This window comes from Ammospiza caudacuta, chromosome 5 (genome assembly GCF_027887145.1).
Source record: "Ammospiza caudacuta isolate bAmmCau1 chromosome 5, bAmmCau1.pri, whole genome shotgun sequence".
Taxonomy (NCBI): domain Eukaryota; kingdom Metazoa; phylum Chordata; class Aves; order Passeriformes; family Passerellidae; genus Ammospiza; species Ammospiza caudacuta.
In genome coordinates this window covers 78,346,834-78,369,002 of record NC_080597.1, presented here as the reverse complement: position 1 = coordinate 78,369,002, position 22,169 = coordinate 78,346,834, and the positions used below count along the sequence as shown (strand labels likewise).

Below are 22,169 nucleotides of genomic sequence, written 5' to 3'. Positions count from 1 at the left end.
CAATCCCCAGCTCGCTTCCGTGGTGAGTACCGATGGCACACAAATGGCAGCCTGAGGAAATCGTGTTCTGGGCTCTAAGTGGTCGGGACAGGGTCTGATTTTTTGTTTTGTACTTGTATGATGATTAGTACGACAGGGCTCTGATGGATGACATGGCAACACAGAATTAAAAACTCCTCGACAGGCTTACATCGACTTCTAGGAAAAGACAAAAGCTTAGGACCCTTCTGAAATCTACTTTTAATCCGAAGCACGGGGATTGTCAGCATGCTGCACCTTCCAGCTTTTCAAAGCAGCTTACCTCTGAAGACCAGGAAACATTGATTTCTACAAAAACAATGGGCAAACCCCAGGCTAACCTCAGCACTACTGTTTAATAGGGGACCTGCCAGCGTGCCAGTCCAGCTTCAAGTGTGCTTTACTTCAGTCTAACATCCCCACAAAATTCTTCTCACATCTTCCAAACCTAAAATCTTATTTTCCCCTAAAGCTTCTCATCATTAGCAATTTCCAAGTAACATGGTATTTTTACAACATTCAAAAATGTCATGCTGGACTGTGCTAGGGAGTAATCTGCAAATATAAGCTTAGCAAAGTTTGAATTGACTTGTCCAGAGAAAAAACCTACAAGTGAACACCTACACCTGCCTACAAAGAGCTAACAAGCCCCTGGCAGCTGCCAGCATCAAAGCACAGCGGATGTTTTTAATACAGGGTAAGGATAACAATATCACCTTCTGTTCTCTCCAGCTTCTTTTCCCTGCAGTCATATTTTGCTTCTTATGATTTTTTTAGTCTCTGCATCTTCTTGGACAGCACCGAGCCCGACGACAAGGATACGAGAGTCTTTCCCTGCCGGACGGAGAGAACCAGGAAAACAGTTAAAATAAGAACAGGGCAGTTTGAAATTCATACTTGCAACGAGAAGCAGCACCTAACCAACAGAACAAAAGTAAACAAAGCATGATACCTCCCTGGGGACAGAAGACTTATAAACTCTCCAGGATTTACAATTCCAGCAACCAACCCCTTCAGGACAGCAGCCAAGTGTCCCATGGGGTGGTGCTGCACCAAAGAACCATCTGAGAGGTTCCAAAGAGTGAAATGCACAATATTTTGCAAAGACAAAAATCTTGCAAAATAACAAAAATACAATAGATGTAAACTACAGGGCAAGAGTACAAGTGTTACCTTTGGGAGCTGGAACCATCCAGGTGAGCACCTGATAACTGGATCCTCACCAGAGTTTGAGCCCTTCAGGACACAGAAGGGTTTTCCCCAGGAATTTCACAGACTGAGTTTGGACAGAAGCACGCTCGCTGGATCCTCAGAAACGTCGCCCATTCTCTAGGTGTCTGGAGAGAACTGCAAATGGCTCTCACGTAGTTTGAGCTAGTTCTGTAAGGTCTCAGGGGGAATTTCACCAGATGCTACCAAATTGGGCAACTCCCAGTGGGACAGAAGGAACCCAAAGCTTGGGTAAGCAGAGCTGCAGCAAATACTGAGGAAACAAACGTAACAGCGTAAAAAATAATAAACCATCCTTTTTTTTCTCTTGCTTTTGTTTTTTTCTTATTCAGATCAGCATAGCAATTAAAGAGAAGGCGAAAAACTCACCATTACTGAACATTTCATCACCTGTAAGCTGAGCATCCTTAGCACAGAGGACTCCAAAGTTAAAATTCACCGATCCCTGGGAAATAAAACCAAATATCGTATGGTAAACAATCAAACAGCAGACATAAAAATTTGTTTCCTCTAAGGACTTTCAGGTACGTATGTATCTTTGCATTACACATTAGAACATACACTTTATACCATCACTAATACATAATAATTTACCTTTAAATTTTGATAGTATAGCATGAATTTTTAACTTAAACTGGTGATCTATTATTATTCAGTTGGTGCCTAAAGTTATTTCTGCTGTCACGTTCAAAAAAACATGATTTTTTTTTACTGGAATGAGCAATTGATTTCAAAGTCATCACAAGCCCACCAAAACACAAAGCTGGGTTCACTGGACGGCTCTGTGAGCTAGAAGTAGTTAGGCTTCTACTTCCCTCTTGTTCTTCCAGAACCAATAAATCCTGTCAACAAAACCAGGATCTTTAGCCCACTGCTGTGAAAGATTCTACAAGGATGATGGTTTGATTTGTGTTTAGAAGTTTTGATTTGAAATGGCCAGACCAATGGATAAAGACAGTTTAAGTAGTATTACATTACTATTATTATTATTTCTATTATTATTTTTACTAGTACTACTACTATTATTATCACCTGCTACTGGAAGAAACAAACCAGTAGTACCTATACTTAATTACTTTTATTTCCAGAAAACAATAAAGAAAAAGAACCAAACCAAAAAAAGTCACTTCCTACCTTTTATATCAAGGGATGAAAAATTTCTCTTGGGCTCTTCTCCAATTTATCAAGACTCATAGCACTGAAAGGCAAACAAAACAGTGCTTTATAGAAGGTCAAGTGCACGTTTCAAGGCTGAACCACCAACTGATTGCAGTGACAGCAGTTACAACATGAATCGTTCCCAGAGCCTCTCTTCAATGGAATGTTCTGTGGAACTGCCATTTCTTTCCCAAAATACTAACTTCCAACACTTCCTAAACGTATTTTGTATTTTAAAACCACAGAAGTTAGTGAGACTCTGTGCGGAGGTCAGCTTTAAATTTATTTCCTTCCAAAGCACAGAGCTCTGTTCCATCACCCTTCCCTTTGGCTCTACACTGAATCATGGTGAGCATTTGAGGACTGCTCAATAATCAATTCTATTTCTCTCTTTTTCTAGTTCTCTCTATTCCTAAATCATTCAAGACAAGTCAAATGAAAAATGACAAGTTCAGCATCACAGTCACACTTTTTCCCTTTGTCTGCTCAAGAACAGGCTCTAAATCCACTTATTGCTGCCTTCAACGATTCAGACTTGCAAAACCATTCTTACATATTTTACAGGTTTATCATAAAACCCACAGAACGCAAGCTCTGAATTACAGGAAAAGGTACACAGGCAAATATCTAAAGGGATCACTTATTTGTAAATACATACCTTGATAGAGAGCGCACTGAGAACCTTTCTGTGGGACTCTAAGGGACGCATGCTTTCTGAGCACCCTGTAAACAAGAAAAGCTACGATATATTACAGGACATCCCCACTTTTTCTACATATTCAAAAAGGATTTTTAAAAAAAACAGTTCAGTTACAAAAGAAGGAAGAAAACCAAGCTAATTTTACTTAGCTGGGTTTACTGCCGATTTAGAGAAAAATGCCGGGCCGCGTCGGCCGTTGCGTCACACGCCGCGCCGGCAGCAGGGCCTGCCGGGAGTTGTAGTCTCGGGCTGACAGCCACGGCTCCGTCCCCCGCCACCGGGAGCTGCAGTCCCTCCCGGGCATCAAACGGGTCCTTCGCCCCAGGGCGAGGAAGGACCTGAGGGAGCACCGCTCCTCCCGGATGCCCTCTCTTTTTCTCTCCAACTCTTTTTCTTTTTTTAACGCTGTTTTTCACCCCTTTCCCTTCCCTTCCCTTCTGCTCTCCTGCTTTCTTTCCTTTCCTTTTTTTTTTTTTTTTTTCCTTTTTTTTCCCTTTCCCTTTCTTTTTCTTGTATTTCTAATCTTGGTTTGCCTTTCTAGCTTTAGAATAAAAAAGCAGCAGTAGTAACTTTCAGGCTACCTGGGAGTAAAAAAAACCCCAAAACTATAACGATTGAAAGAAAACTATTTATTCCCTGGGAGCCTGAAATTTTCTACTGCTGCAAATGACACAGAGCTTTTTATTCCTTCTTATATATAGTTGATATTTCATACTCACTTTATACACCGCCCCCTGCCGTCTGCACCGGCGCTCTGCGGGCAGAGCGCTGCGGCGTCGTTCGGTTCTGTTTAAATAAACTCGGCTAAATTAGGCTTGGTTCGGCTTAGGTCTAAAATCGTTTCGGTTCGGCTTTTCGTCTAAATTCGGCTTTTCCGGCTCTTCGGCTGAACTCGGCCCGGTTGGGCTAAAGTCGGTCATATTCGGCTCTTTGTCTAAATGCGGCCAATGTCGGCTACCGGTTACACTCGGCTATCACCGGCTCTTCGTCTCAAGTCGGCTGTGTTCGGCTGCACTCGGCTCTTCGGTTAAAATCGGCTGTTGTCGGCCACATCGGCTCTTCGGTGAAACTCGGCTGTTGTCGGCCACACTCGGCTCTTCGGTGAAACTCGGCTGTTTTCGCCCACACTCGGCTCTTCGGAACTATTCGGCCCGGCTCGGCTCCCTCAGGGCGGGAAGGCGGCCATCAGAGGACCCCGGCACAGCGAGGCGTTTACCCACATGCCTGTCACAAACCCGCCGAAATACGCCCGCCCGCGGCGCCGCTGAGACCACAGCATGTGTCGGGTACACTTGAAACGTCACAGAAAATACCACCGGGGCCGCGCCGGGGTCGGTATTCCATGCAGGCAGTCCAGTGACACCCACCCCGGTCCTCCACTTCCCCGCCCTTTTCGCCGCCCTGTTGAGAAGGTCAATTAAAAGTCCGCGACATCCGCGACGCGCCACTCCCAAGATGGCGGCCTCTCGGTGCAGGGCTGCAGTACCGCGCTCTGCCCACAAGGCGGCAGCACTGCCGCCCGCCCCAGCCGGGGGCGCAGCGCGCCTCGGGGCTGCGGGCAGCGAAGGCGGCAAAAAAGAACAGGGGCGATCCCCGCCGAAAACTGCTCTGAAATAAATGCCCCAAAACAACCGGGAAGAGGGAAAAAAAACTTCTGCCTCTAATCTAATAGGATAAAACAAAACAAAACCCAAAAATGTCTTTAAACAAAAAAAATTAAATCTTTTAAAAATATTTTTTTCATATTAATATTCACATTTCTATTTAATAATGTATATTGATGTACACTGTCCATTTATACATTTGTTTTTATGAATACATTTCTATTCCATATTGCATATATCCCTAAAACTTAAATTTATTTTTATATTTTTATACATATTTTTACATAGTAAGTATATATTTCTGTTAGGATTTTTACTTCTGTAACACTCACAGTACTCAAAATAAAACCCCTGCCTCTACCCCATACATGGCAAATAAAACCCTCTTTCATTTCAACTGTATTTAAATTTTTTAAAAAAATATTTCTCAAATTTATATTTAAAATGTTTACTGATGTATGATCGATTTTGTATTCATATTTAGCGATTTTTTATAAATTTATATTCTATGTTACATGTGTTCCTATTACTTATATTTTTATATACTTTTATTCATATCTTTTTATATTTATTATATCTTTCTGTGTTAGGATTTTTACATCTGTAACATTTACATCATTTAAAATAAAGCCCCTGCCTCTACCCACATTAAAGCCAAAAAGAACCTCAGTCTTCTCAACTGTATTTAAATATTTTTTAAAATTCTATTTTCCAGGTTCATATTCACTTTTACATTTAAAATGTATACTAATGTATACTCTTATTCGTATTCTCCATTACATCTCTTCCTATTATTTATATTTACTTATATTTTGTGTTTATATATATATTTATATCTTGATTTTATATCTCAACATTTAGAAATATATAACAATAATATCTACATTCATATTATTTAAAATAAAAACCCTGCCTCTAACCCAATAATAAAAAAGACCCCAACCCTTTCTTTTAAAAAATATTTAAATAGGTTTTATCCTTATGTCTGATTTTTATATTCCTATTTCTATTTATAATAATGTATATTAATGTCTATTGCTTACTTATACATTTATCTTTACCAATGTCAAGTTATAAATAAATTTACATTCTATACTACATCTGATGCGAGTAGTTATTTATATATTTTTATACATATTTTTATACATTGATTAAATATTTCTGTGTCAAGATTTTTACTTCTCTAACACTTATAATATTCAAAATAAAACCCCTGCCTCTACTTAAATAAAAGCCAAAACATTCCCTTTCTTTTAAACTATATTTACATATTTTTATATTTATATTCCCGTATAATGTTATTTATATTCTGTACTATAACTCTTCATATTACTTACATATATTTATATATAAATTTATATTCATGCTTTAGCAATTTCTCTTTATATATTTATTATATATTTCTATCTTAAGATCCACATTTCTATATTACTTATATTATTTAAAATAAAACTCCTGCCTCTAACCAAATAAAAACCAAGGACACCCCTTTATTTGAACCAGATTTAAAATGCAGGAAGTAAATTTATTTTTCAAAATTATAATGATATTCATATGGATGTTTTTACTTATTTTCATATTCATAGATATTATATATATTAGAGAGAATACCTTCTAATAGAATAATAGATATTTTCTGTATTGTATATTTCTTTTACTCATATTTATTTAAATTAAATATTTATAGAGCTTTGTATTTGTATATATATTTGTATATCTGAATTGATATTTTATTTCTGTCATTTATTTAAAAACCCCAGCCTATAACCTAATAACACCCCCCAATTTATTGTAACTCTATTTAAATATTTTTATATTTACAATCTATATTTATTTATCTCTGTGTATATATATATATATATATAAAATAGACTATCATTTATCTATATGATAATATGTTACAATTATATACCATGTATTACAGTTTTATGTATGTATCTATTATCTATATTCATGTTTACCACTCTAATGTTATATTTATTTTTAAATGTATATTTATTTCTATTTTCATCTCTATATTAAACCATAGAAGTTCACTAACCCGACGCACCGGAGCCACAACGATACCGTACCTTTGTCAGCGCCGGCACGCAGCACACGCCCGTCCCGTCGCAGCACATCAAAACAAAACCTATTTCTATCACTAACGGAACAAACATCCCACAACGTCACTGAACCCTAATAAAAACTCAAATAAACCTAACTGTAAATCAATTTTAAATCCCACTATAAAGTAGCCCAAAACCTCCGCACATTCTCATCATAAACTTCCTCCTAAACCAATATCTCAAAAACCCCAAAAAACTCAAAAACAACTCGAAAATGACACAACTGCTAATAAAAACAAACACCCATTAACAATTAAATCAAACCAACTCACAAGACTCAAAACTGCACAACTGACCCTGAACATTACTAAAAAAAGTCCCCAAAGCTCTACCTTTATGTTAATGCACAAATAATAACCTATCATCTATAAAAGTTATTTGAAAAAATTTAAAAAAATAATTAAAACCATGAAAATAAAAAACCTAAACTATTGAAATACTAAAAAATATCACTACCCACATTAAAAAACGTATTGCCTATAAAAACCCACCATATAAACGCCCCTGTCCCAAAAAGTAAAAAAAAACTATCGAACCAGAAAGAAATCAGAACTTAGGAACACTAAAACCATAGTTTTCAAGAAGTCACACCACATCCCTTATCATACCCCAACTACAAACAACAGAAAACAATACAAGGAATTCTTAAAAAACACCTTAAGACCACTACATTGAAAAACATTTCAAAAATGAAAAACTGCATCTAACAAAAGCCATCTAATAAATTCACACCCAAAACTCCAGCAGCCCAGCTGGCCCTACCAAAGCTCTATGTTTATACATACAACAAACAAAACCAAAATCCCGGTAATACCCATCAGAAATCTATGAAAGAATCCTATTGAAATTAATCCTGCCTCAAATACAAACCAACCCATCCAGAAAGTCAGCTTCACTCAGAAAACAATTTACACAGAGTTAATAATACCAAGAAATAAAACAACACATCATATATCACACCAATGAATATAATAGTGAAGGAGAAAAAAAAAAAAACACTACATTTTTTTCTTTTTGTTTTTTAAGCTAACTTCTTTTATTAGCTAGAACAAAAGCTTTTGCTAGGACTGTAACAACAACAACAACTTCTTTTTCTTCTTCTCCTTTTAAAATGTCCCTTCTCACTCCCAAATTCCTTTCAACTCCTGAGTTTACATCCAAGCAAAAAGCAAAATTCGTGCACTCGTGCGTTCGCTGCTCCTGTCAGGTTCTCTGTTTCCCTCCACATCTTCTTACACTTTCAGTCCTCACGCTGTCCCGCCGTGATGAGTCTGACAGAAGAATTGGCACAAGTTAACAGAGCATTTCCCTCCCTCCCTGCCTCTGCTTTCCTCAGCGCATTTCAATCCATCCCAGGCCTGCAACAATGCCCGCTCACCCCAAAGCTCACAGCAAGCACGCAGCAGCTCAGGCTCGCTCGGCTCAGGGGCTCTGTGCCTTGGATAGCCGAGGAAACTTCTGATGAGCCTGCGTTCCAATAAACTGGAATGCAAACTCACCCCCATCTCAGAGCCTCAGTGACCTCGCCCAGCCCCTTCATGACTTGCAGGCACAAGGATGCAAAGCAGCTTTTTGTCTTTTCTCTTGAGTGCCAACGGGTCAAATATGTCGGCTTTGACATCACTGATTACCCTCTCTTTGAAGTCTCCCAAGGACACTTTTAAAGAAAAGACAGAAGACTGCTGGTACATCCATGTGGGATCAGGAGGAAAGCAGCGAGGATCCGAGGCCAGCGGCGCGGCCGGGCAGTGCCACGTCCCTGCCACCCTGTGACAAGGCACACGGCTGCAGAGCCCCAGAGCCTGCAGGCCCTGCAGCTGCCACACGGATGGACCTGGTTCCCTCCCCGGGTGCCCAGGGGGAAACCTGAGGGCAGGCGTCCTCCCCGAGGGTGCACCCGGAGCCCCGGGCAGGGACGGAGTCGCCGGCTGCTCTCTGGGGACGAGACCCTCCCTGCAGGCGACGCTGCCTCGTCCTCTCCCTCCCCGTGGGACAGGGACCTCCAGGGTCTATGAGCAGCCTCCTTCCGTCAGCGTCCCGGTGCTGTGTCACAGCCAGAGGGGTCGAGGCTTTCCAGAGCCATAGCATCCTTTAGGTTGCAAAAGCCTTCTAAGGCCATCGAGCCCAGCTGTTGCCCCAGCACTGCCAAGCCCCCACCCAAATCAGGTCCCTAAACACCACATCTTGCCATGCTTTAAATGTCTCCAGCAATGGGGACTGCCCTGGGCAGCCTGCTCCTACGCCTGACCACCCTTTCAGTGAACAAATTGGTCCTCAAAGCCAATCTAAGCCTTCCCTGCTGCAACTTGAGGCCATTTCCTTTTGTCACATCACCTCTTACCGGAGAGATCTCGGCACTTAAACCTTACCTGCCCCTTCCCTAGGAGGTCTCTGGCTTGCCTGGATGAGAGGAGAAACACTCCCACCACAGCAACGGCAGCTCAGCAAGTCCCACACCGAGGCAGGGGAGCAGCTGTCCTCACCAGAGCTCCCGTGTCAGCTCTCAGAGATCGGCTCTGCTCAGCGCTTCAGAATTGGCTGTTTGGAGGAGGGGGAAAAAACAGGTTAGCCAAGATTTTTATCCAGACTTATCTGATGTCTTTGCCTGCTTTGCCTCTTCCTGACTTCCTCCTGCTAAGAAAACAGCTGCCTTTGGACTTCTAGGGGGAACTGCCACATAATGCTTGAAAAGGAACTACAGAAAAGTGCCTCATTTTTAAAGACTCAGCCAAGAAGACAGATAACTGCAGCTTCTCCATCCCCACTGCCTGCAGAGCTGCCAGGCACCAGGCCAGCTCTGCTGCTGCTTCAAGTTGTTCCCAACTCTGCTGCAAGAACTGAAGGCTGCTTTGGCGTGCCATTGCTCCGCTTCTCCCAAAAAAGATCTTTCAGTGCTGTTCTCCCTCCACGGGAAGGGCCCTTCTGTCTCACACACTCGGTGACATGAGGTTGCGCGAAGCTGCAGCAGCCTCTGCTCCAGGTGGGAAGGGCTTTCTTCCTCCTCTGGCACTTGGCTGGCACAGGTTGCTCACAGATGCTGGGGCTGCCCCATCCCTGGAAGTGTTTGAAGGCCCACTGGCGCTCTGGGATCAGGCTCAGAGCAACCTGGTCCATGGAACCATGTCCCTGCCCACGGCAGCAGGCTTGGAACGAGGTGATCTTTAGAGCCCCTTCCAACCTGAATTATTCCATGATTCTATGAACTCAAAAAACTCGGGGAAGAAATCTGTAAAGGTCACTAAATACATAAAAGCATATCCCCCTCAGCATAATTTTGAATGAAAAGTATATCTACAAACAGGGAGAAATATTCTATGTATTTGCTCTTGCTACCTTTCAGGCAACAGAAGTTAGTGAGACTCTGTGCGGAGGTCAGCTTTAAATTTATTTCCTTCCAAAGCACAGAGCTCTGTTCCATCACCCTTCCCTTTGGCTCTACACTGAATCATGGTGAGCATTTGAGGACTGCTCAATAATCAATTCTATTTCTCTCTTTTTCTAGTTCTCTCTATTCCTAAATCATTCAAAACAAGTTAAATGAAAAATGACAAGTTCAGCATCAGAGTCACACTTTTTTCCCTTTGTCTGGTCAACAACAGGCTCTAAATCCACTTATTGCTGCCTTCAACGATTCAGACTTGCAAAACCATTCTTACATGTTTTACAGGTTTATCATACAACCCACAGAACGCAAGCTCTCAATTACAGGAAAAGGTACACAGGCAAATATCTAAAGGGATCACTTATTTGTAAATACATACCTTGATAGAGATCGCACTGAGAACCTTTCCGTGGGACTCTAAGGGAGACGTATTTTCTCAGTACCCTGTAAACAAGAAAAGCTACGATATATTTATTACAGGACATCCCCACTTTTTCTACATACTCAAATAGGATTTTTAATAAAAATAATTCAGTTACAAAAGAAGGAAGAAAACCAAGCTAATTTTACGCAGCTATAATTACTCCCGATTTAGAGAAAAAAAAAAAGTCACGGGTGCTCGCCGTGCTCGCCCGGGGCGGCTCCTGCAGCCCCCGGCCCGCGGCAGCAAAGCACCGCCTCGCCCCCCGCCCCCGGCACCGCTGAGTGAGGCCGAGGAACCGGGCGGACGCTCCTTCCGCGCTGCTCAGCTCCACGCGGGCGCCCACACGGAGCCTTCGCCCCTCCAGCGTCGCCGTCCCGCGCAGGAGAGGCGCCGCCAGCTGCCCGCGCACAGCCCCGCGCGGCCGCCTGGCACGCCAGCCACTCATGTGCCGCGATAGCCGCTGCGTCACACGCCGCGCCGGCAGCAAGGCCTGCCGGGAGTTGTAGTCTCGGGCTGACAGCCACGGCTCCGTCCCCCGCCACCGGGAGCTGCAGTCCCTCCCGGGCATCAAACGGGTCCTTCGCCCCAGGGCGGGGAAGGACCTGAGGCAGCACCGCTCCTCCCGGATGCCCTCTCTTTTTCCCTCCAACTCTTTTTACTTTTTTCACTCTGTTTTTTTTTCACCACTTCCCTTCCCCCTTGCTCTCCTGCTTCCTTTCATTTCCTTTCCTTTCCTTCCCTTCCCTTTGCCTTTCTTGTATTTCTGATCTTGGTTTACCTTTCCACCTTTAGAATAAAAAAGCAGCAGTAGAAACTTTCAGGCTACCCGGGAGTAAAAAAAAAACTCCAAAACGAAAATGCTTTAAAGAAAACTATTTATTCCCTGGGAGCCTGAAATTTTCTACTGCTGCACGTGACACAGAGCTTTTATTCCTTCTTATAGATAGTTAATATTTTATATATATTTATAGTTTATGTTGATGCATTATATTAATAGCTATATATAATATGCACCTTATTCAAAAAATATACGGGGATTATTTTTTAAATTATTTACCTTATCTACTTCTACAACTTATTTTTCCTTATATTTCTGATTTTTATATAAATCTTTAATGTGTTTATGATATATTTCTATACTTATATTTCTACCTTTATATTATTTGTATTTGTAATTTTTACACTAAAACCCCTGCTTTGGCAAAGAAAAAACAAAACCATCCATTATTTTAAATTACCTAATTTTTTTTAATATTTATATTTATCATAATATACAACAAATGATAGATATAAATAGATAGATATATCACATCCGTATTTATATCTATTTTATATCCATTTCCTATAATATTTTTCATAAAATATATGCAGTATTACGTGTATTATATATTGTATCAATTTATGTTATTTTACATTTACAATTTATTATTAATTTTTTATAGATCTGCATATAGTTGCAATACATTTATATATTTGTATTTTTGTTTGGGTTGTATTTACATTTAGATTCTCTATTCATATATCTATAAACATACACAATACTCTATTAAAATTAGAGTAACTTATTGTAATGTCTAATGACTTATGTTACATGTTAAATTTTAAAAATTAACCGAATATATAAAAATAAAATTGGCTCATTCCCATTGCTACACATCTATTTCTTTTGTTTCAATATAGTTAGAGTCATAATTGCATATTTAAAATCCAATTCCTAAATGAAATGACAAAACAAACAGCATCAAATTCCCACCAATATCTTCCAAAAACATCAAGATAGCCAAACAAGTGTCAGCGAAAAAACAAAGAACACTCTTTACAATAACAATTCTCATCACGACAGAAAAATGGAACCAAAATAAAAGAAAATCCTATAGAAACACACACAGCAAATTACAAAAAGCACTAAAAAAAAGTCAAACCAATCTACTAAACTCAAGCCAGTGCCACTCACCCTGAACGACGTTACTAAAAAAAAATAAAAAACAACAAAATTCTACCTCTACACTAACTCAAAGAATAAACAATCCTCTGTAAAAATAACTTTAAAACCTGAACTAATTAACAAAATGGAAAAACATCTCAACCACTAAAAACTAAGAAATTAACTACCCAAATAAATAAATACTTTAAAAAACCACCATATAAATACCCATGTTCCCAAAATAAACCCTGATAAACAATACTCAAATACATTAAAAGACAACAACAACAAAAAAAAAAAAAAAAAAAAAGAAACCAACAACAAGAATACCAAAAACCAGATAAACTTAAATCTGCAACAAAAAAATTATTCCAAACTGAATAAACCCATAGTGCCTCAAGCTATCAAAATAAAAATACCACCTAGAAACAAACACAAAGACTAAAGACAAACGTAACCATAAACAATGTCCCCCAAATTACCCGTAACCATAAAACATACACTACAATCAAACAAACCAAACAAATAAAAGCCCTGGAAGACGGTAAACACACATGCATTTATCGAGATTAAAAACCCGCGGCTATGAACGACACGACGCTACCCCAAGCCCCCCAAAACAAACACTACACACTCACGCTAATAAAAGCCGCCGCAACAGAATTAAAATGCGAACCGCTGCTTCGCGCTTCGACCCGTAAAAACCATTGCGCGCCCTTCTAAACATAATACCCAGGAAAAAAAAAAAAAAAATCCGACTACAAAACCCAATCCAAAACGAACCTTTACCAGCCCTACCGGCACCGAGAACCGTGCCGCTCGGGAAGAACACCGCATCCCTTAGCGTACGCCCGCTGCAAACCGAACACAGCCACGCAATCAACGCCTCCAAAGCGCCTCCGAGCCGCGGCACCGCCGAGCTTTGAGCGGCCGAACCCCGCGCTCGCTGCCGGCCCCGGACGGAGCGCGGCTCCCGGCAGGGAAGCGGCTCCTGCGGCGGCTGCTCCGGCACGCGGGGCCGGCGCCGTCCCGGGGAGCCCCGCCCGCTGCCCCTGCCCGGCGGGGCCGGCACCGGGCCCGGGGCTCCCGGCGGCGCCCCGGCCCCGCGCCCGGAGCGGACGGAGCGGCCGGCACCGCCCGGGCCGGCGCAGCAGCGCCCGCGCCGCCTCCGCCGCCCTCGGCCGGCCCGGCCCGGCTCCCCTCGGCTCGCACCGGCGCGGCTCCGCCACCGCCGCCCTCGGCCGGCCCGGCCGCGCCGAATCCCCCGTGCGCACCGGCAGCTGCCCGGGCCGTGCCGGCAGCGCTCCCGAGCGGGAACGTTCCGGGCCGGGCCGCGGGCACGAGGAGCGCCCTCCGATGCAGCGGCACAGCCCCATTGCAGCCCTGCAAACGCTGCCGGAGCTGCGGCTTCCTGCAACGCAACCCCGAAACCGACGCCGCAGGCGGGCTCACCTCACTCCAACAAGGGCAAAGAAATGTGTTCTCCCCTCCAATTTCACCCCCTAGGAGAGCAGAAAAGAAGGGGCGCTCCTCAAATGAAAGCCTTCGACTGATGGCAAAGGACGATTTCGACCTCCATTCAAACCCTTCAAAAGGAGGGACACCAGGGCTGCCCCTTCCATTTAAACCTTAGGATGATGAAAACGGGCTGGCTGCCTTCAAATCAAACCCTTAATACCACAACAATACTTTTCCCATTCCCCTTAAAATAGAACGCAGGGATTCCCTGTCACCCCCGGGATACCCCTAACAGCCTGGAAAAGGCAGGTTTTCCTGCAATCAACACCCTTAAAACCACAAGTCAAGAGGGATCCCCTCAGTTCAAACGCAGACAATAAAACAAGAGTAGCTGCTTCCTTCTCCATAATTCCTTTTGTCCTCATAAGCTCCATTTTTGTTCCTCGGGAACCGGGGAGGGACTGGCAAGATGAAATTGGAAAGGGGAAGGACAAAAGTCTCCGCTCCAAATCCACACGGGCTCACCTGTTCAGCTGCTGTTCCTTGGCACAAAGATTCGTCCCTGGGCACCACCTTTAAGCGATGCTCCACGTATCCAAGCGCAAATCCAGGTGTTCCCCCTGACGCTGTGAGAAGTTCTCACAGTCCTTCCATGAGACAGCCCTGGGAGCACCCCATAAACCCCTCCACTAAGCAGCTCCGTGCAAAAGGGAGCTGAGGCAAAGTCTCCCCCTAAAACAGACTCCTCCCGGCAGGAGCCGGCCCCTCATCATCCTCACACTCACACCTGCGCTGCTTCGGCCCCTCATCATCCTCACAATCACACCTGGGCTGCTCCGAGCCCCCATCATCCTAACACTCACACCTGGGCTGCTCTGAGCTCCCATCATCGTCACACTCACACCTGGCGCTATTCCGAGCCCCCATCAAATGCCTTTGCCAGTGTCAATCAAGTTGCCAGCCCCACGGTCCACTTCCCAGCCCCACAGAGATTTCAGCTGCGCCCCAAGAGGTGCCATCACAGGCACAGGCAATATTCTGCCATCGACGGGGTTTTCAGGCGCAGGCTTGCAGCCCCCTTTTCCCACCCCACACATCCCGTTCTACTATTAGTGGCAATACCCAGCTCCTGCATCTATGTCACAGGCCTACAGTGATCTCAGCACAAGAACATTACAGCCTCTTTACCAGCCCTAAGGTTGCTGTGATGTGTTAAGCCGCAATTCCAGTCCCACAATGATGACAAGACCAGGCCCAGTGATTTCAGCTCTTTCAGCTCTTGACCCACAAGCTTTATTTTAGCGTCTCTGTGCCAGCCCTAGAGTTCCCATGTTGTGTGCAGCCCCAATCCCAGACCCGCAATGATGACTAGTCCAGGCCTAGTGATTCCAGCTCTTTCAGCTCTCGACCCACAAGCTTTATTGTACTGCCAGCTCTCTTCTTCCAGCTCCAGCTCTGTGCGTCTCCAGGTTCAAATGGCAGCATCTTGCTCTTGGCTCCAGCTCGGCAACAATTCAGCTCCCGCACGAGCCTCCGACAGCCCACCCCACCATCCTACAGTGATTTCAGCTACAGTGATTTCAGCTCCCACCGAGCAGTCCCCAGTCACTTTGCCACCCCCTGCGTAAGTTCTCCTGGATGGCCACAGCCCCGTTCACAGGTCTAGTGCCTTTGCCATTTTCATTCACGTTGCCAGCCCCGCAGTCCACTTCCCAGCCCCACAGTGCGCCCCAAGAGGTGCCATCACAGGCGCAGCAATATTCTACCATCGACGGGGTTTTCAGGCAATATTCTACCAATGATGACTAGTCCAGGCCTAGTGATTCCAGCTCTTTCAGCTCTTGACCCACAAGCTTTATTGTACTGCCAGCTCTCTTCTTCCAGCTCTGTGTCTCATTCTGCAATTAGTGCTCAGATCCACAGTGAGTATCCCTTGTAGCAGTGACTCTTTCTGCAGCACTGCAGTCCCCACCCCGGCCCCAGTGATTTCAGCTCCAGTCCCACAAGCTTTATTTAAACTGCCAGCTCTTCTCTTGCACTTCCTGCTCAACATCTTCACAGTAGTACCACACAATACTACTTGTGCTTCTCAGGACAGGATCTTTGTTTTAGCTCTAGTTCTTGAGCTCAGATCACAGCCCTTACAGCAATTTCAATTCCAACCATGCAGTTCACCTCCCCGCTCCGCAATCCCTATCCCAGCCCCACGGGGGTTTTACACCAAACCCTACCATATTTCTGTCTCCTCCAGCTCTGCTGCCTCAGCTCCAGCTCCTCAGCTCCCTACTGGCTGCAGCTAAAAGCTGCTCATGCTTCTCACTGCACCTTGGGGCTGTTGATAAGGCCACAAATCAGTTACTGCCATCATTTCAATTTCAGTATCTCTAGAAGCTGTCCCATCCACCCACCCAGCCCTAAGTGGCAACCCTAAGTGGCATCCCAACTCTGGGGACACTGGAGGCCTGCAGCTCAACATCCACCCTCCCCCTCACCCTGGCTCTCAGCCCAGCACCTGCACAAAGGCCCCCTCACCTCCCCTCAGGCAGCTCCAGGGGCTGAGAATAGGCACTGGACTCCTGCCCCCCCCATCCCAAAAGACACTCTTGGGCTGGTTGTTGGGCCCTAGAACCCTCTGAGCCCCCACACCCTCAGCCCCTCATTGGTACCACAGGGCAGGGGCTGGGAACCCCCAGGCATAACCTGCAGGCCCTGTGCTGCAGCCCCATGCCTTCCTCCCATGGCATTTATCTGGCCTCAGCATTTCCACCACTCCACATTTTTTTCGGCCTGACTCATGCCAAAATCATTATTCCACATCCTGGGGTTTTATGTCCCCACTGCTCTCACAACTGGTGTTTCAGCCCCGGTCCCACAACCCTTACCGAATTAACATGAGATATCTAGTAAAGAAAACAAATCAAACCAAAAAGATGTATTAAAACGGGCAATAATAAAATAACACAATTAAGAAAAAAAACATTACAAGTAAAAACAAAATAAAGTAATAAAAATACAAAAAGCAAGCTTTATTCCTCGTATTCTGAACATTTCTTTAAATCCAGAAACCGCGAAGCGGCTACTTCCCAGCCCCCAGTGACAGCAGGCGGAACTCCCCCCCCCCCCCCACCGCGCCACTCCAGACCCTACACCAGCCGCCAGCTACCCGAGCCACACAGGGCGCGGCAGAAAGAACTGGACACGGCCGGCCCCAGATACTGCCACAGGCGTCGCGTCCGTGCTCACCAGCGCTTCCCGGATCAGCTGCCGCGGGGGTCCCGTCCTGGCGCAGCGCCGCTCCTCGGATCGCACATCCGCAGCTCCCGTCGCTCCCAGCTTCACCGCCGAACTGACGCCATTGCCGGCTCAACGCCTGCTATTTATGCCCCACGGGCGGACAGCCAGCCAATCACAACCCGAGGCAGCGCCTGCCGGCTCCACCAATCCCAGCCCGCCCATTCCCGCTGCGCTCGGCTCCGCGACTCCCCGCGGTCCCCTCGAGCACTGCTCCCGCCGCCGCTGTGGGATCTCAGCACCTCAGGATGGAGGTGCAGAGTGGCCGAGACCACCCTTGGGGGGCTCGGGAGTCCTGGAATGTTGCCAGAAGTGTCTGGTGGCAGGGCTTTGATCCTACACAGGAGATGACGCCTGTATGAGGACTGGGAAGGATTTCACTGGGTGAATGGTGAAGGGATAAGTTAGTTAAAGTGTAAAACACAGGGTTTAGGATTTTGGTACAGGGGGGTCTAAAGAAGTAAGATGGAGGAATTGGGGCGTGTCCTGTTCTTCTTCTTCTTCTTCTTCTTGGCCTCCATCTTCTGTGGTGATGGTGGCACTTTGGGATTGGTTATTACTAGAAGTGCACCGGTTAATAAGGGTAGAAGGTATTGGGGAAAAACTATAAATATTGTACACGTAACTTCGGGTATAAAGATAAGTGACCGCCCGGGGGCTCGCAGTGTGCCCATGGCTGACTTGCTGTGCAGACCTCTGTCGGGCTGAAAGAAAATCTTTTAGATAAACAATTAATAAACACCAAGACCGAGACAAGATCAGAAGTCTCTCCTCGTCCTTTGAAGCGCCGGGCTCTTCAAGGCCATCCCTGGGCCTTTCCAGGCCACCTAAACAGCACCGAAAACTTACACGCCGCCATTGCTGTGGCCGCGTCCGCCCGCTCCCCGCCGCCTGCCCGTTTCCCTGAACCAGAACCTGATCCCGACCAGGACCTGAACTGGAAGCTCCCGGCCGCCCTTCCCGTCCGCAACAGTGCCTGCCGACGCAGCGGCAGCGGGGACACTGCTCCGCCGGCTCCCAAAGCGGCGGTGGCGGGAGCGGCGCCTCAGACGTACGGGCGAGCGGGGCCAGTCTGAGGCGGCGAGCCGCGACTGAGCGGGACCGCTTCCGGTTTGAAAGGGCGGCTGTGATTGGACAGGGCGGACGGAGAAAGGCGGGCCGTGATTGGCAGGCTTGGGAGCCGTCAGGCTGAGGCCCGTGGGAGCGTGGGGCGGAGCTCGGGCTGCCCGAAGGGCTCGCAGGCGGCGGCGGCGGCCGCGCTCGCCAAACCCCCGTCCCCTTCTCCGGCCCTCTCTCGTGCCCAGGTCCCGGCGAAAAGACCCCCGCAGAGCCCCTACCGGAGCGCCCCATCGGCACTCGGGGCAGGAGGCGGAGAGGAGTGTAGCCCGGGAGGGGTTCCGGGTCGTCTTTGCGGCAGCAGGGCGGACTAGGGAGCGGCGGCGATTTGGTGAGAAGAGGGCTCGGGAGCGGGGAGGGCGTGCAGCGCCCGCTGCGGGCTCTGGGTGCCTCTTCTACCGCAGTGCTTCCGCTTCTGCGGGGACTTGGCCTGCCCCGACTGGGCGAGATCAGCACCCTGGCCAAAGTTAAGTGCCCGCGTCCCCCTGCCCGCCCTCCCCGCTCCCGAGCCGCATCCCGAGGATGTTATAGATGATAAAACAATACTGGCTTTCACATTCATATATTAGCTTTTTGCAGTACAAGTATTTGGATGTGGTAAAACTTATACTTACTTTGAACTGCTTTGTGTAGTGTAATATGCCAGTTTATGTATGCACTGTATATTTCATATGAATAGTAGCATGATAAATATATGGTAGGCTTTAGCAAAATGTTAAAATAGAAACTAAAATACTTCTATGTAACTAACTCAGAAAATGGTGTAAAGCAATTATTCTGTTTCTTATAACTGCAGACTGCCCCTACCAAGTGATAAGATAATAGTGACACAAAAAGAGCTTAAGCATCCAGGAAGCATTTATCGACTCTTACCGGTGTTATCAGGGAGTGTGAAGCAACAGGATAAAACTACAGGAAGAAATAAAATATGTAGACCTAATTTACAGAACGTTCTGCAGACAAGTCAGAGGTTAAAACCAAACAAGAGAGTTCCTGGAACATCAAAAAGTCAAAGGAATGTTTGAATAATGTGTAAGTTAATGAATATGCATGTAACCTCAGCAATGTAACAGTATATAGTGAACATGTTTTTAAGCTACCTCTGTGCTCTTTGGCTGTGTGCTAAAAGCATCCCAGTACTGGATTATTTTGTCCTTTTATCCTTTATTAAAATTTTAACAATTATAAAGAGTGAACTCTGTTTATCACATCAGTGAAGCTTAAGCTGATCTGCATCCAGGTGTTTTGGGACCTGCTGGGGGAGGCCGTCGAGGTAAGTGTGGGGCTACCGCAGTGGAGGCCAAGTATTTCAACACAATAGCATAATCAGCAACGTTAATTAATTTTGTGTTCTTCATGCAAGCCTCAGCCTAAAGAACGCTACCAGCCTCTACTAGGATTAATAATACGCATAGTAAGTGTTACTAGTATTAATATTTAGGTAAGAATTGTTAGTGTTAACACTGGTAGTCAGTGTGTTAGCTGGTGTTTACTGTGAAGCTCTGCTCTCCCACAGTATGACAAGGTCCTGAAGCTGTTCTCAGGTGCACAGTTAGGTGAGCACTGCTGTCCTTACCATGATCCCCCGATGGAGCCATGCTCCAGAGACGGGCAGCAATGAATCTGCAGATGCCTTCCCAAGGTGACAGAGCTCGCCCTCCTTCCCATCTGCAGTCAGGGGATGTGAAGGCAACCATTGCTGTCCTCGGCTTCATCCTCTCCAGTGCAGCCAAGCACAGTATAGACAATGAGTCTCTGTCAAGTGAGCTGCAGCAGCTGGGACTGCCCAAAGGCAGGGGAAGCCCTCAGGGTGGCACCATCAGCCAGACCTGCTGGGATGTTGCTTACAGTTCCCAGCCCTGCCTTCTTCACAGCCAGATGGAGCGCAGGCTGCCTGCTGTGCATCCCAAAGGTACCTGCCTCCAAGTTACAACAACCTCTCACTTGGAATGAACTCTGTACATTTTTTTGACTGTATCTTTGAAAGTGAAGTGAGAGGATTCTATGCCAATCAGTAGCAAATATATGCATGAGTAGAGTCATTCAAGCTTCACCTAAATATAAAGAAATACTATAAAAGTAAGCCAAGAATGGAGAAAAAATTAGTGAAGGCTCCATCATAACTGCTGGGATCAGTCAATGGGCTGAACCTGTCTTTTCCCCCATAGGAATGCCTGTTGGGTTAGAAATGCACTCTGCCTGCTGAATACTTTTATTGGGGACTACAGCTTGTCTGGATAGTGCTCTGAATAAGTTTTGCAGTCAAATACTATCACTGACAGATACCATCACCAACAATCCCTGAACCTTAACCTGTCACAATTTTATATTTTATATATATTAATATTTTATAATATTGCAATTTTATATTTATATTTATATTTATATTTATATATTGATATTTATAAAGAGTATAGTTCCATAAACTGTTCCATAAACTTCCAAAGTGTGACTCCTTCATGGATGCTAGCAGTTGCCAGCAAGCAGGTAGCATATTCAAATAGGAAGTCCTATTGAGGGTTCATAAATTGGGAAGACCTGCTGAGGGGTCTCCCTTATGCACTTGGCCTATTTCCCTGAATGTCAGTCAAACTTCAGTCCATCAGGACTGCTCAACAAAGGGTCCCTCTAACAGGGCACTGACAAACTGGTCAGGCACAAGGGTCTCAGCTTTCCTGGGGCACTGACAGACAAATTAAATATTAAGGGTCAAGGAAATCTTCCCTTTTCACATGACAGTTGTCCAACCATGAGGTTGTGATTCCTTGCAGAAGCTCTAAGATTGCAGACATGCCTGTGCCAGTAGGGCCCGGAGCATGAGCCTGCCTAGAAAACTGTTGGTAGCTACTCTAAACATGATCACTCACTCTTTCACACTGCAATGACAGTATTTACTAAATGCCCCTTACTAAATCTTCCCTTCAGTGAAAGCCCAGACACTTTGTTAGAATACTATTGTGGTGGGTGGACCCTGGCTGGATGGCAGGTGCCCCCCAGAGTCTCTCTATCAATCACTTCCCTCCTCAGCTGGATAAAATATAAAAAAGCTCATGAGCTGAGATAAGGACAGGGAGACATCAGAGGGAAAAATTAATTGAATTTATTACCAAAAAAATCAGAGTAGGGTAATGAGAACTAAAGTCTTTAAAACACCTTTCCCCCATCCCTTTCTCCTTCCCAGGATTAACTTATTTCCCATTCTCTACCTCCTCCCCACCAGTAGTGCAAGAAGATGAGAACAGAAGTTACAGTCATTTCATGCCACTGTTTCCCCCTCAGAAAGAGGAGTCCTTGTGCTGCTGCAGCATGCGATCCCTCCTACAGGATCAGTTCCCCATTAATTTCTCCAATATGGGTCCTTCTCACAGGCTGTGGTTCTTCACGAGCTGGTCCTGTGTGAGGTACCTTCCCTGGGGTCAGTCCTTCAGGAACTGCTTTAAAGTGAGGTCACAAGTCCTGCCAGGAAAGCTGCTCTTCGGTCCTTCCAGGACCTGGTCCAACACAGGGCTCTTCCACAGGCTGCAGGTAGATTCGTGCTTCCCTCCTGCAGCCCTCCATGCGCTCCAGGAGGACAATCTGCTTCATTACACCCTGCATCATGGGCTGCAGGAAAATCTCAGCTCCAGTACCTGGAACACCTCCTCCCCCTCCTTCTTAGCTGACTTTGGTGCCTGCAGAGCTGTTTCTCTCACATATTCTCAGTCCTCACTTCTCTGGCTGCAATTGCTTCTGCCCAACAACTTTTCCTTCTTAAAT

The 22,169-nt window shown here is 45.5% G+C and overlaps 1 long non-coding RNA gene across 1 annotated transcript; it reads right to left on the bottom strand.

The window, feature by feature from the left end:
* Positions 1-1,197: 1,197 nt before the first annotated feature.
* On the bottom strand, positions 1,198-3,409 carry LOC131558146 (uncharacterized). The gene is made up of 4 exons (XR_009274782.1): positions 3,065-3,409; positions 2,383-2,446; positions 1,618-1,693; positions 1,198-1,501 (listed from the first exon to the last, which is right to left on the bottom strand). It is a non-coding gene; the product is annotated as an uncharacterized LOC131558146 (long non-coding RNA).
* Between the last annotated feature and the right edge of the window lie 18,760 nt (positions 3,410-22,169).